The 16,055-nt window shown below is 40.6% G+C and overlaps 1 protein-coding gene across 1 annotated transcript in view; it reads right to left on the reverse strand.

Annotated features, from left to right (window-relative positions):
* The window catches only part of LOC133961268 (inactive N-acetylated-alpha-linked acidic dipeptidase-like protein 2), a 376,914-nt gene extending 361,364 nt beyond the window's left edge, over positions 1–15,550 (reverse strand). The window contains exon 1 of the mRNA XM_062396349.1: positions 15,518–15,550. The gene's annotated coding sequence lies outside the window, so the exon portion shown is untranslated. The remainder of the gene's footprint in view (positions 1–15,517) is intronic.
* Between the last annotated feature and the right edge of the window lie 505 nt (positions 15,551–16,055).

Below are 16,055 nucleotides of genomic sequence, written 5' to 3' on the forward strand. Positions count from 1 at the left end.
CATCTATTTCACGCCAGTTCCGAGCCGACACAGTGTCTTGTCAAGACTCGCTGTTCAGTGTTGAGCTATGCATCTGAAATGTGAGAAAAACAACCGTACATGTCAAGCTCATTTGCAGGAAGAGGATCTACCTGACAACAAATTAATGAAAATATCACCGACTTATACCTCCATCTCTTCGTTTCAGAAACGCTCCACTGAGCATATTAACATTGCGGCCAAGATGCTTTCACTCTTCTCCCAAACGGCCCTCATTCACGTCGTCTATTGTAACCTCGCTTTGTTCTTCTTTCTCTCTCGTCTAATCTCCTGAATGCATGTTTGAGTTCACTGTTAGAACCATGAATGCTTGTTTGATTAGAGAGCAGAGCAGGGCCCGTGCAAGGCTTTCAACGATCTTTTACTTTATCTTGACATAACAGAGCCATGGCCCTGTGAAACCAGGAACTAGGGGTTAATAGGAGCCATGACAGCCAAAGCCATTCCATCAGCAGTGGTGGTCCTGCCAAAAAGGTCAAGCTCCAGACTACACAGCCGACCAAACAGAAATGTCAGTGTGAGAGGGGAAGTGAGGCAAGCAGTATAGGTGGTTGGCACATGTATATTTCATACATGCACTGAGTTTCAGTCAAATAATATGATTGATTCTAAATAAGCCACATATTGGTAGCGAGGAGATTCCATGTAGGCTATGGCCTGAAACCTATTTTCTTTGGAGAAGTAAACGGATTAGAAAAAAATCAAAGAAACATATTTACACCTGAGGCAACACAAGCCATGAAGGTTTGTACAGACTTCCCATGTCTCCATATCTCTGGTTGTGCCAATGCGCACATGCTTCATTCATACTACATTTGATTTACCTGTAATGTTAAAGTGTGCAACTCTGGCTTTTCTTACAAATCCTCTATTTTTATATATATTTTATATAATAGCCCTAATGATGTGACCAAATGTAATTCAATTAAATCTTATTCGTGTAGCTTTAAATCCCATCTCAATGAACCTTATATTATTAGATTGATACACCAAAAAACTACTATGAATATGAATGAAAAGAAAATCTCGAAGGCAGACACAGACTGGACCACATGAGGCTAAAAGCTATTGTAGGCATTACCAAATTCTGTACGTTCTGAAATGGCAGTACTATAAGGGCTGAGGGAGCACAACATACAAATGCTTGTAAAGATGTCTTGTGTTGTGTGATGTCTGCAATGAAAATGGCAAAGATGTTTTTTTTTCACGTTTGTGTTTGTTCTTTCTTCATTTGTGATCTCTGCACAAAGCCTAAATAATTGCTTTAACAAAATCAAAGACAATTTTCATTATGTCCTACATCCAACACTTTTTATTATTTTGGCATTTAACTGAAACCTTGGGAATTCCAGAATAGATTGAATAGCCTATCTTGGCATAGCTCTCAGATGGTAGAATCCTTATTTTAACTTGTAGTCAATTAAATGTGATATTTATTTTTGACTGAAGACTTAATTGTTATTATCCAGGATTTCTTTTAAAACAGCTCTGTGCTTTTTTTCCCTTGCAGGCACTCTCTTTTGCAAGTTTGCTCAATAGAAGAATTTAAGTTTGAATTTGTCTTAGTGCTCTAATTTTGTTAAACAGATACTAACCTCCAGCATCCCTGACACAGTGAGCAAGATGAATGCCAAAAATAAAACTGTCCCTTTTTATTCTTAATTTGTTTAGGTAAGAGAAGCCATTTCATGCACCAAGCACCCATGGTCTTTCCTATTCTCTCACTGAATTTCAAAACATATGAAAGCAAGTGTTGCATCATTGCAGTCGTCATCATAGTGGACTGTAGCTAAACAGAGTGACACCTATTTGGATTGCAAGGGCGGTTCAAAGCCTTCTGGCTCTCTGAAAGAATATAAATGATATTTAATTGAGCCCAAATGGTTCCTATGTAAGTTTCTCCTCAGGCTGGTACGATACCCTGTTCCCTCTCTCTCTACCAGATCTAACCAGAGCACTGTCCGTCTCTTAAATTTTGCTGGGTAATGAAAATTGTATCAGCCTGTATCCATTGTTTGCTCAAGGAATCATTCGGGTGGAAGGCCCAGGGGAGTCCAGCTACTGCAGCTGCAATTGCCTGAAACACTACTGTTGGACAGGTAGATACATTGCTGTGTAGGATGTCCTTTGCGTCACAGCTATCTAGGGACACTGTTGGCAAGTGTAAAAGAAACCTGTAACCTGTCAGCCTGGAGCTGCCACCGATCCAAACAGCAATGGTAGCCATTTAGCAGCTTGTAGCATCTGTGAAATACTACCCTTTGATCTTTAACAATGTCCTCGAGAGCGTTTTCCTAAAAAAAATACCTCTGTCTCTGAGGATAATGGATTTACCAATAGGCCACTTTACAGTACAGGCAGCTATGGATCTGCCTCTTAGAGAGTGATTTCTCTAGCAATCAGAACATTTAATCAGAGTTCAAGAGGGTACAGAGACGTCTTCTGATTCCTTTAATTGCTTTCAGCTCTTGGACGCGCATTCCCCCCTTGTCATTGGACCATTCCAATCGAGAACCACTTCATTTAATCTTATTGTTATTATTTAATTTATTTTACTTTTCACTCCCTCAGTTCTCATTCTGTGTAAGGCAGCGAGCCGCTCTACTCAGCACAGCAGCTAAATTGCAAGCATTAATCATTTCAGAGTCATTATCAGCATTTTAAAGGTGAGAATTCAAACAAATTGTTTTTCATTTGGCCCGAGCTTAATAGGATTGTTTTCTTGTAATTTGCAGTAGTGCAGCGCTTAACACAAACAATTAACAGTGAATTGGCAACTCTGCTTAGATGCCCGTTCTACATAACAGTCAATCTTTAATGATGAATCACCTCAAATCAAGGCAGTATACAATCAAAGCAATAGGCAAGATGTTTTAATGATAAATTAGTTCTCAGATCGATAAATACATTGATAATCGGTGGATACAAATGTGAATAAGATAAGAGTGTTAAGTTTACCTTAATCCCCAAAAGCTTTCTTCCATTTACTCATCCCTAGTGGTATTTAACCAGGTGGCTAGTTTGGGTTTAACTTGTCCAAGACTAAAGACGTCTGCCAATGAGACTTCTGCAGCACACTAGTACTACCGAGGCTTGTTGATGGTGGGCATCACATTTCCTACGGGCATGTTAGCCCCACAAAGTGAGGTTGCACATGCGCTAAGCAGTGTTGTGAGCTTCAAGTTAACGTCACCATGCTGATGCTTGTTCACCAAATGCAAAGTACAGATTTGGCTGGTGAGAAGGTAATTAGTATTGCAGGTATTAAGTGAAAAAGAAAAGGGAATGAAGGGAAACGTTGACTTAATGGCAGCACTGAGACGGTCGATTTTATAGATGACACGCCTCTACCTCCTCCCACTGATACTGGCACTGCCATCCTGCACTGGTGATCCTGATCCTACTGGAACGCATGCTCATCCAATCATTTGCCAGTCTCAGCTGTCAATCATGACATTTCTTGACGTTTTTATAGCATGAAATAAATCTTTCAAACAAAACTCACTTACATACCGCAGTTTGATTAGAACTATCTAAAATGGCAGAAACCATCTTTGGAAAAAGACTGTTTGGCCCATGTTGCATTTGCTGACATGGAAGAAGCAGAGTTTATGCAGCCAAACTGAACAATTGCTAACATGCCAGTTTTTTTTTTCATGATGCTGAAAATGATCAAAAGATAAACATGCTACTGCCTGTATGTTTCTTTGTTTTGATCGATCATTATTCCATGAAAAACAAACACACACAAATAATAACTCCCCCAGAACAAGGAAGGTAGAATTACAAATGTTTAATAGTGTAATATAAAGAGAAACAAATGATCTTGTTCTTTTCAGTTTTAAGAGAAGGTTCTTTGGCCTTTTTCATTTGAAATGGATTGCAACTAAAAACTTGTTTATGTGACAATTAATTTTTTAGGTATAAGAGCAATTGTGTGTGATTCCCTCGTTTGCATTATTTGTTTTTTACCCTTTCTTTTCCTCTGTTCCTTCAATTACAATTTAATTTAATTTCTGCTGTTTCACATCACCACATCCTATGTATCATCTAAGAATAGGTTAAAACTAGAAAATTCCTCCTACCGAGAAATTTCGAATGGGTGCCTAGAATTTGCCGGTTCCAGACTAAATATTTTTATTTTTTTGGGAAGAGAGACAGACTGTGTCAATTTGAGAGAGAGAGAGAGACAGCGAGAGACCCAGAGAGAGAGACAGAAAGACTGGCTGCTTTAAGAGAGAGATAGTAAGATCCAGAGAGAGAGAGACTGGTTTAAGAGAGAGAGAGAGAGATAGAGAGACTGGTTTAAGAGAGAGAGACAGAGAGAGAGAAACTGGCTGGTATAAAAGAGAGAGCGACAGACTTGATCAGTAGCTGGCGCTATCCCTAACACTGCATACACACTCAGATCTCTTCAGGACAGGGCTCTGATCATGTGACGGGATTTTGGGGGCGATTGCTAAAACTTAATCTTAACACCAACCACTAGGTGGCGCTATCACTATCTCTGCATACGCACTTATATATCTGTTCAGGTCTGGAATCTAATGAAGGTTGTTCAATTTGGGACCGATTGCACAAACTTCATTTTCAGACGGACCACTAGGTGGCGCTATCACAAATAATGTGTATGCAGTAATAGTCCTGACTTGATCATGTCAGGGCTCTGATCATGTGGCAGGATTTTGGGGGCGATTGCTAATACTTCATTTTCACAACGACCACCAGGTGGCGGTACCACTATCACTTCATACAGACTAATACAGAAATCTGATCAAGAGCCAATCACATTGCACTGCAACAGTTCCCCCCTGAAAGACAATGAAAATAAAAAAAAAAAATTAAGCCCCGCCCACACTGGGACTTCAACTGGCCACCTCTGGGTCACTGTCCCTCTGCTCCTCTGAATGCACTACCTGCTGTGTTGATTACCACCTGTGAAGTCTAAAAATAGATATTGTTGTCCCCCCTCCCTCTGCGTGTGTGACTCTGATTACGCCAGCTGTGCAAGAATGAGAGGGAGACATCAGAGCTCTAATTCAAAAACTATAACTCCTATCCGAGAAATGAAAACACAGTGAGAACCACAAGGTTTGGACGAACAAGGACATATCTATATTATTGTTTAGAGTCAAAAAATGAGGCCGTGTGAGCAGTTTAGAAACGTACTTCTCATTTCATAAATTCTCCTCCGAGACTTATCATTACTTTTAATGGAAGAGACATTTTTTCACACTCTAGCACCGTCATCAAACAAATACTTGTTACTCAAAAACTATAAGTCCTACATGGAAAATGAAAACATTTTGAGAATCACAGGAGTGTACACTACAACCAGGTATATTCTAGTGGTGCCTGCACCACTAGGCACCCATAATGACCTACTTCACATATCCATCACATATTCTAAATCAGGTTGCATTGGCCTGAGTGTCCATTGTGTTCCCCATGCCTGCCAGCATAGGCTATGCATGTTGTTTTCCTTCTGGTTAAAAATCATTAACTGCCATTTAACTTCTCTCTGCAGGCAGATAAGCAGTGGCAGCTGTCTGTGGATGCCCTGTCACCTGTCAGTTGGGCCTATCAGCAGTTTGTGAACAGTAGTTGTACACAAACTCAGTGACTGTGGCGCCCAAACACGGAGGACACAGTTGGCTGCCCTGTGTCTACACTCTGGGACCCCCTCACCAAATGGTACAGTGCTGAGTGGAAGAGATACGGTGTGTGTGTGCGTCTGTGTGTGTGTTGCGTTCATGTGTGTGACATGGCACTGAACTAAATGGACTACGATGCCTGCGTCGCAAAACTGACAGAGATAAAAAATGAGCGGACCTCTGCCACCACACCACCAGTGGAACAAAATGAACCCCCACTCACACACACACATACGGATATAAGCACACTCCAAGTGGACACACTAAGGAAGTGCTTTTAAATCATAATCCTTTGTTGTACTTGAACATTGCAATGTCAGAAGGCACCCACGTACATGTTTGCTCTGGAAGACTCCCAATAGGAAGGATTTGGTAAATGTTGCTAAGTCAGCCCAAGGGCATATCAGGAGGATGGAGAGAGAGTGGAGGGCGCAGCAGACCTCTGGGAAAACACTGCAGCCTCTTACTGCCTGAATAAACCTAAACTAGTTGTTTGTGTATATGAGAGCAAATTAAGTATCTTTGTAAGGACCAGTTTGACCGTTAGACCTTATGAAGTGACATTGTGAAAGGAAAGTCAGGTATTTGTGGTGTTTAAAGTTAGGCTAAGGCTGAGAATTTCAATGAGGGTCCTTATAAAGATAGATGTTCAAGTGTGTGTGTGTGTATCCACAGTGACACACAGCCAAACCCGGTGTCCCAGCAACCCATCAGGCGCAGCTGGGAGAAATTATATTTTTTTCTTTATGATTTTATTGATCCCATGAGCTACTTCAGAAATTTTTTCTGATGATAACCTCATTTTCAAATTCATGACTGCCCTATTTCAGAAATGCTACAAAATACTGATGACTAATAATAATGATTTAAAATGTTTTACTGTTCTGTTTTTGTTTTCCTCCCTACTTTGTATTTCATCACCTTCCAATTCTATCTCATACTACGCATATCGATTATAGTGTGACATTGTTGTTCTTTTGTATGATGTTTCTGGACCTGGAACTTAATCCCTTATTTAAACCCAATTTATTTAGGAGCTCCTGGGAGCCTTGCTATGTCTGCAATTATTGCAGTAGGCCTACTTGAAGTTTGTCAAAGATATATTTGGTTAAAATTTATGTTAGAGTCCTATACCTCTTTAGACCAAAATTAGTGTTATAGAAGGCTTTTAAAATTGTGGCTAAACGCCCTAAAAACAGTTAAACCAGTAACATCAGATTTGGACACACCCTGAATGTGCCATCAGCTTTAGACCACGTCCTCGTTAAAATAGTGTTTCACCTAAAAAACTGCAGCGTGTGTGGTGACAGGTAGAAAATCTGCCTTAAAGTTCCCATCTCTGCTAAATGTCACAGCTAATGGATATAGACCGACAGTGGAATAGAAATTAAAGGCAGTTATTGAGAGGCACTTGACTTGCCAACATGCTATACTGTGTCCCTCGAGGCTTTTAGCTCTCAGAGACCTGAGAGAGATGACTTTGACAGTAAGTTTGCATCCATCCACTTCCAGCGGGGCTAAATCATGGTGTCCTGTCAGTATGACTACACCATGTGGTGGGCTCATAATGTGTCCCACATGGCTGCTCTCTATGGTAGGATTGCATGTGGCACTTGCATTACAGTACATACGCCCATATGCATTTGGAGATTGCATATTTCAGTGCAGTACTTTTCTGGGTAAATTCCCTTCCTAAAGCTGTTGTAATTTACACAACCCTGGCTTCTTAGAACTACTTTTGTATGCGACAAAAGCTGCAACAGCAGACAAGGTTTTGTAGGAAATGTTCTTCCTAGCTGGAATACATCCAGTCAAAATGCAACCAACAGGAGGTGGATGTCTGACAGATCACACATATGACTGTCACACAACAGATCAAACACATGACTGTCACACAACAGGCCTGAGTTTGCAATAACAATACCGTAGCATCCCCGCTTACAGAGGACACGGAACTTCTTCGTTATTTAGTAACTTTTATTATCATTTACACAAGCATGTTCACTTATCGCTCTTACCCCGTTACTCCACACATCATCAACCCCTCTCTTCCTCATTGGCCCCCGATCCCTAACAAAACCAGCCAATGACAGCCTGACATACACAAACAACCCTACCCTATTGGTCAAAACAGTCACATGTCCCACCCCGACCCTTTCACTGACCCTCAGGATATCAGAACGCTCCTTCAACACAGTGTTCTACTGAACATATGTCAAAACCAAACATAAAGATAAACCCAGTCCGTTACAATACTTTAGTTATGGTTAGGACAAATCATTAGTTTTGTTTGAATGTAAAAAGTGTCTGGTGTCACTGGATTGTCTTTCTGTATTAGACCACATTTCCTTGACCTTAAAGGCACAATTCACACAAAAACAAAAACTGCACTCATTATCCACTCACCACTGTGCCGACAGAGGGGTGGGTGAAGTGTTTGAGTCCACAAAATACTTCTGGAGTGTCAGGGATAAACAGAGTTGCAGCCAAAGTGACCTCTTTTTCCGACGTTATAAAATGCTATGCTATGAGAGTCTAAACACAACAGTGAAAATGTTTAATCCTACTGTAGAGTCACCATTGTACTGCATGGTCAGATATCCATATGCTCAGTATTCATCTAATTACAGTGAATCATATTGGTAAATGAACAACATGTGCTCATTAATTTAGGATAAATGTGGCCCTGTCACTGGTACATTCAATACAAAGTACATTTACTGTTGCTGTAACATTTCCTTGTAGGAATAAACATTTTTTTTAATTTAAATCTACTGCATGTTGTGCTTTGAATTATAGGGAGAGGAAAAAGCGATGATATCTATTGCTGGATTATGACTGAATAATTAATAATATAATATAATGTAGTATTTATTGTTTGCTCACCAAGTTATCCAAGCAATCCCAATGATTAATTGCATGTCCGCACATTTTTCGAAGTTTCTACTGCCACCCCCTTCCTTAAAACTCCAGAGAATAAACTGTGTGAGAACACAGCGGGTGATATCAAAGATATCTGAGTACCTTGAGTGCCCTTGTCACCATTTACTGATGCCCATCGGACACAAGCCACATAAACATTGGTGGCAAAATATATACAAAAGTGTAGTAGCTGAGGCAGAGCAGCCAACATATGTTAATGAAGGGAGAGTTTCGTTAAGGATGCAACAATGTCATGTCTCTTGACTCATGGACAAAGAGTCAGGAATGAAATGTTTTTTGTTGCACTGTTTTCATTAGATCATCACTGAAGAGTGGCCAAAAAGCCATACATACACACACACACACACACACACACACATTCACACACACACACACACATACACACAAGATAAAAAAAAATATGGAATTGTGAAAATGTATTAATGTTCCTAATTCAGGTTTCCCACATATCATAGTGTTCTTCCGAGTATCAATACATGGATATGTTACCATCCTCTGGCAACATCAAAGCCTCTCACAGCTGAGTTCAGTCAGTCCACATGCTGAACGGCTACACCACCACACTACCCATTCTCCTCATTAGTCAATGGCAAAATGTCTGACTCCCTCCAACTGATTACATCTAGAGTTAATGAGCCACGCACTGAACATCCTCCCTCACTCGCTATATATCTCTCTACCTCTCCGCCATCCCTCTCCACTGTCTGCCTCCCTAATGTATGTCTCATAAAGTCACTCTTAAGTTTCATTTGAAGTGGCGCTGATCCCGCTTTTGAAAAATGCGAGAGCCTTCCTTTACCAGAAACACTGTGGTTATTCATCACATTAGCGGGAGGACCATCTAGCAATTATCAGAATCCACTTCGGCCACAGTGCTGTGAGTGTGCTTAGCTGGTTGTTTGAGGCTGCTATTCGATTGTACTCACTGTTGCACTTATCAGGCCTTGTCTGACCTTATAGGCTATAAAGGTGATTTTTTTCTGGAACCCCCAACTCAGAATGGAGGGCATCTGTGCAGCAAAGACTGACTTATCCTCACCTACTGCAAAATGTGCCTTTATCCTTTTAGTCCAAATTATAATTTACTGTATTAAAAACTACATTATGTCTTGTCACAGCAGGTAACTGGTGCAGACACATTATTGGAGTGTTTATATGCTGGAGCCGCCCGTGTCAAATGTACTAACTTGTGTTAAAGCTTGAATTCAAATAAGTTAATTTGAGGAATACGTTGGTGTCTCCATGTTGACATCCTGTCATTGTGAATACAATGTTCAACAAGTATTTGTATAAATATGTGATTTCAAATAGCAAGATTTCCCCCAGGCTCTGTAGAAAAAAGAGGATCAGGATTTCTTAGTTTTTCCTTTGATCTTTCTCATGAGCAGGGACTCATCTGACTGGCCAATGCATTATTTTCAGGGCTGCTATTGGTTGTTGTACAGTCATAATTTTTGGAAGTCAGAGGGTTTTGATGGTTATAAGGAGGTGGTCATGTGTAGTGGCACAGGAAGGGAAGTCCAAAGTGTTTCGTCCTTGTCCGTGCACCTAAGCCCTTGTCCCTAGACATTGTCGTTTTTTGCCTGAGGTTTGCTCAACGTTGTTTTCTGTTTCCTCCTTGAGAGTAATTTTTCGTTTGTTAAATAGTTTAGTTTATAGTCATAGTTTTGGTTTTCCTCCTTCGGGAGCGCTTTTGATTTCTTGCTCTAGCCTTTTGTTTGTCATCTTTCGGGAGCGATTTATGTTTTAATCCTCTTTCTTTTTCCCTGAGTTATTCTTGCCAGGTCATAGTTATATTAGGTGAGTTTTTTTTATAGCCCAATTGTTTGTCACTCTTCATAGAGGATCGGAATTCAATAAAGTGTGCTGGTACGTGTAATCCTCTGCATTTCAGTCCAGGCTTGACAACTCCAGCATTTATTTAGTGTTTCTCAGATCCATAGGGGCAGAAAGAACCGGACATATCATGGATTAAAATGAAAAGCAGAAAACACAGTTGTCAGTAAGTGGGTTTCTGTGACTATCTATAAATGGAAGTGCAATCTTACTATTGAATCTCCAAAGGTCCCTTCCTGTACATTGTATGATGTAGGCATTGTTTAATAGCTGCCTTCATACTCCAGTGAAGATAAGGCCTGTGCGCTGAATCCGGAGCTCGACTCCATGCATTTCAGCTTAACTCCATTTATTAACCTACACAGATAACCCAGCCACTGGAAAACGCAGAGTCAGCAGCCGACATTTCCTGAGATACACCAAATCATACCAAGTTTCCAGATTCCATGGACTATTTGGGCTCGGTCACAGTCTGTGGTTTTTATGTTTCCTGCATCAGATGAGTGTATGCTCTACTCAAACATACTGAAGAGAAATGTACCTACTACTGACGGAAATTACAATAATTTCCAATGCAATTCCATATAATATACTGTACATATTTACTCTCCATCACTAAAACCTACAGCATGTGACTTTTACAGTCGGGTAAAATATTCCCTGGGGCTCAGCTCCTCTGGAGGCAGAAATAATTTCTTTCTCAAAATGAGAGGCAAAGATCAGGACATGAGAAATCAGAAACTATATAGCTATTCCACATCGAATGATACTTCCCAACAAATTTAAAAAAATTATTACTGAAATGTTTTCATTCAACATGACTTTGAAGTGATTAAAGGTAATTGTAACTTGATTGAATTAGTGGAATCATTACCAAATTCTAAATTTATATTACAAATGCACATCTGAGTGTACAAGCATAGGCAAGCGCAAAGATGGAACAATGAGGAGCAGCTCAAGGCTGCTCCATCTGATACACACACACACCGCTACCTAAAGGCTGAATTAAAGTCCTGCGATTGCAACCGCGGAAGGCCACGCAGCGTGACAAAACACAAAAAGAAGAGATGTCGTCTTCTTCGTCGACTGTTTATTTACATCGCCACTCTAGCTCCTCATAGCCTATTTCTGGCGGACAAATCGGCCAGTCAGTGACGGGTTATACAAGTGGTCATACTTTCGGATCTCTTCTGCCAAGTGCTCTTCTATTTGGTCCATTCGTTCTTCTAAATCTTCTGTGATTTCCGCGTATTATGGGGCATGAAACCGGAAACTAGACTCCGGGCGGGATGTAGTAAGCAGACCAATCACAAGCCTGCGTGATTGGGCTGCGTGAGGCTCGCGTCGCTTTGTCGAGTAGTTAGAAAAATTGGCGGACGCACGCAAGCCTTAAGTGAGGACACTCATTGGCATAATGCATTCACCGAGATCTTATGCTAAACTTTACCTTCACAACTAAACTCATGAATACAGATCCTCCGCCTCGCTAATCTGGTGTCGTTTTAATTTATATTTAGCTATTTTCCCATGTTTTGTTTATTATGAACCTACAAAATGTTTTTGTTAACACCCGCATTGCCTGTGTGCCCGTGTCCATCAGAGTGCTCTGATATATGAAAAAGTACAAATGCAACCACACACACACACACACACACACACACACACACACACACACAGCAGTGACAATGTTATCTAAAGATGTGGGGCAGAATTCTGTCACACTAACTGTACTGCAACAAATACCACCACTAACCTACTACTACTATTAGGGGCTAGTTGTTCCAAACACTTTTGGCTCATGCTTATATCACTTAAAGCTTTCAAAACCAGTGCCAATAGTTCTAATAGAATTCCATTACTAGGATTTTTTTTACGTTAAAGATCTATGCTTTAGTTTTTTTCATTCCCGAAATCTGGAACTGACCTAAGAAAACCAAAATCTTGTTATATGCCGACAAATCCTGAGGTTTTTTTTGTTACACCCTTTGTGGGTTCCCTCCACTTCCATTGGTATATATACAGTCTATGGTTGGTAAGTGGGTTTAGAGGCCAATATCAGCTTCGCTATAAGTCTTAACAACACCTACTTGCAAATAACTTGGCAGTGAAATATGGGACCATAAGATATTATGGAAGACATTTGCACAAGCAGACACTACAATGAAAATTAAAAAAATATTCGTATGTTAAAAAGTTCTCATCAAGGTCGTCAAACAACTCCAACGACAGCAGATGTGGAGTGAAAGTGTCTTCATGTTTTTCAGTGTTCTCATTGTTCTCCTTGTTTTATGGCCCAGGAAGAGGCTCGAGCCTAATTGACTGTTGTTTTATGTGAAAGCACAGCTTGTGTCGCTCCGAGAAAGACTGGATTTTATTTCCAAGGTAGGAGACACTGCCGGGGTTATTAGGCAAACAAAGGTTAGTGAGGAGAGGAGGCTGGAGATAAGGATACAAGACAAGATAATAAATAGAGGGAAAAGAGAAGGGCAATTTGGGAAAGAGAACGTGAAAGGAAAGAAGGAGACATAAAACAGTCTTAATCCACTATTAAAGAACCCAAATTGTGGCCATTTCCATAAATGTTATTGAGGGTCTACTAGCATAGGTTTACAGGCTGTAATTATCAAAAGAAATATTTGTCATTTTAGCTCTTTGTCCACCTACCTAAAAGCTCAGCTAATTGGCCAGCTGGCCCTACTCTTTTATGAATGGTCGGCCATTTAGAATGTATGTTGGAAATGCCATGCTCCCTACTCAGAGGATTCTAGTCATCTAGAATGTCAGTGGTGCAGAGACAAAAAGATAAACTTTTAATTAAGCATTTTGTTGATTTCCTTTGCCCAAATGGCATATTCATTTATCCACCGGTTTTCAACAATCAAATTAAGCAAAGGGAAAAATATGTATTCAAGTGGATATAAGAGTAATGTTGATGGGTCACTCTGAGGCTCGTTATTAAAACCAAGACTCTACAGCCAAACTAGGCAACCTGTGAGGCTGTATTCAGCACAGCAGCACTTTGAGCCAAATGCTACCATCAGTGTTGTGCAGTGTCACTAGCACAGTGTAAAGCAGAGGCTTGTAGGAAAGTCGTTTGTAAGAAAGGTTTGGGGAAACTCATATTTACTTATTGTGGAATTAATGAAAGTCGGGATTTCTTAGAAATATTTAGTTATATATAATTAATTATTTGCTGAGATATTTCAGTTTAGAAGGAGTTGGTAGACGGATACCATGTGTAATTGTATCATTGTGTCATTTATTTGTGTGCTTTTTTATCAAGTGATAAATTGTTGGCACTGTATTTTCCATTCATATTTGGATATAGGCTCTTTGTTTTTCTATTACTTTACTGAAATCATTCTATATGAAAGCATTGAAAGCAGTGAGTGTACGACAAATGTGTGTGTACACTGTTGGCCTCAGGCTTCAAGTCCTTACTGGTGGTTTCATGACAAGTACACGCCTATCCACTGGCCATCTCATACAATGCATTAGAGGCTAGAGCATTATTAAAGAGGAAGTTAATAAAGAGAGCCAATGTGGAACGCAGCTCACTCCTCTACACTTAGCTAATGGACAACTCTCTGTGTGTTTGTGTGTGTGTGGGGGTGTGCATTTGTGGACGTTTGTGTGTCCATCCGTTTGTCCTGCAAGCTGTTGCCCAAGTCCTTCATCTTGGCCATGGTTCTTATTGACTGCATCGGAGGCCATAAATCATTGTGTGTGTTTGTGTGTAAGTGTGTGATTGAGTATGTGTGTCTTTGACCCAATGTTTCTGTGGATGGGAACAACTGTACACACCATTCTCAGGTCAGGGAGGTAACAGAGTGAGCTGCATATGTGTGTGTGAACGGTGTGTGTGTGCGATCACATCAACTATAGCGGAATTCATGCGCAAAATGATGAATGCTAACATTGGTGTGGGCTAAATGTGTGAGCTACGTGCGTGGGCTGTAGGGGGCGGACTACGTGCGTGGGATTCTTGTGTGGGCTTTGTGCGTACATACGGCGTTGCTGACTCATTGGACAATAGTGCAATACTGTTTGTGTGCTTCATAACATCTTCACACAGCCATTTAAATGCTCCACACACCAGTGCACTCTTCAGTCACAAAGACATGGGTCTTGTGCACATGGCACTGAACACAAACAAGTAAAGGCAAACAGAAATGCAATTAAGCAGACTGCATCAATACAGCAGTGGGTGTTTTTCCTCTGCCTTTCCTAACCTCTCATGAAATCTCTCTCCAGCTTGATTTTTTTTTTTTTCAAACCATATTTCCATCAGGGTGATGGTGCGTCGAGTACAGATGGAGGTGAACTGTGTCAGTCGTTAACTGCCCCCCATTAACATTTCCCAGAGTGCTACTGTAGGGAGCAATCAAATGGAGCAGTCAAGCAGATGCACCGTGGACAGTCATCATATGTGTACACACAAACGACATACACAGACAAAGACACGCTTGTAGACAAAGCCATTTATGACACTGTTGGGAAAAAACGGTTTTGACATTTCAGACACACAAATTGCTGTCTATTCATGCCAAAGTGCAAAGAGGTCTGGAAATCAGCCGTATCATCAGCTATTACTGAGTTATGTTGATCTCACGCTCCGAGGCCCACATCCTGAAGCTCATATTGTAGAGAAACGCTAACCCACTATTCATTCCTCCAAAGAAGGATTAGTTGCCACCTAGTATCAACAGTCTGATTCATGTCATATCACCCTAGATTCACTCTCTGGGATGTCAATATTTAAAGTGTTGCACCAAGCTTATAATGTGTTTACTGAGGTTCAGTTTTGCTTTCTTCTCATTTCAAGAGGTTTTTCTCAAGACAGTTATCCTCTGGTCAAAATCCAATGGAAATGTGCAACGCAAGAACATTTTCTTTGCAACCTGCCGTTAAAAGTTTAGAGGCTGCGTTGTAAACCTATTCACAAGCTTCCTCTTGGTTGTATTTATATTGTGTTATCTCAGCCTGGAAATAGACATGAGTAAAACTGAAATGCATTTATTGTAATGTGTCAGATTTACACTCACGTCTGATGTGCTGGAGTAGGTCTGCTGTTTCAAATGGCCTGCAAAAAAAGAAAAGAGGAGAGATGGAGGAATTGCAGACAACATGTATTATTTAACATAGTGACATTTTATTTTATCCAAGGATCGGAAGTGGCCTTTCAAGGAACCTGGAAAGAGTTGGGGAGGGAGAGAACATGTAAAGAGAGGGGAGATGAACAGTCAGCTGCATATTTCATTAGTCTCTTCAGCTTGTTTCCCTCCTCCCTTGAGACGGGAGCTTTTGTATCACCTCTGACAAGACCTCACTTACTCACTTATAGCACGGACTCAGAGAGACAGTGTGCCAGTGAATCCTCAACTTCCTCCAGATGGACAAAGCAGGTACATGTGCTTTTTTCTATGTGTGTGTGTGTAAGATATGGTGTGTCAATACATCTTATTATTGCAGAGATATTTAGGTTTCATAGCAATCCATCCAATAGCTGTTCAGTTATGAACAAAGAGGCATGACTGACCAAGAGTGCAATCCCCCACGCATCTCTTCTTCGGGTAAAGAAAC

The sequence above is a fragment of the Platichthys flesus genome, chromosome 9, assembly GCF_949316205.1.
Source record: "Platichthys flesus chromosome 9, fPlaFle2.1, whole genome shotgun sequence".
In the NCBI taxonomy this organism is placed as follows: domain Eukaryota; kingdom Metazoa; phylum Chordata; class Actinopteri; order Pleuronectiformes; family Pleuronectidae; genus Platichthys; species Platichthys flesus.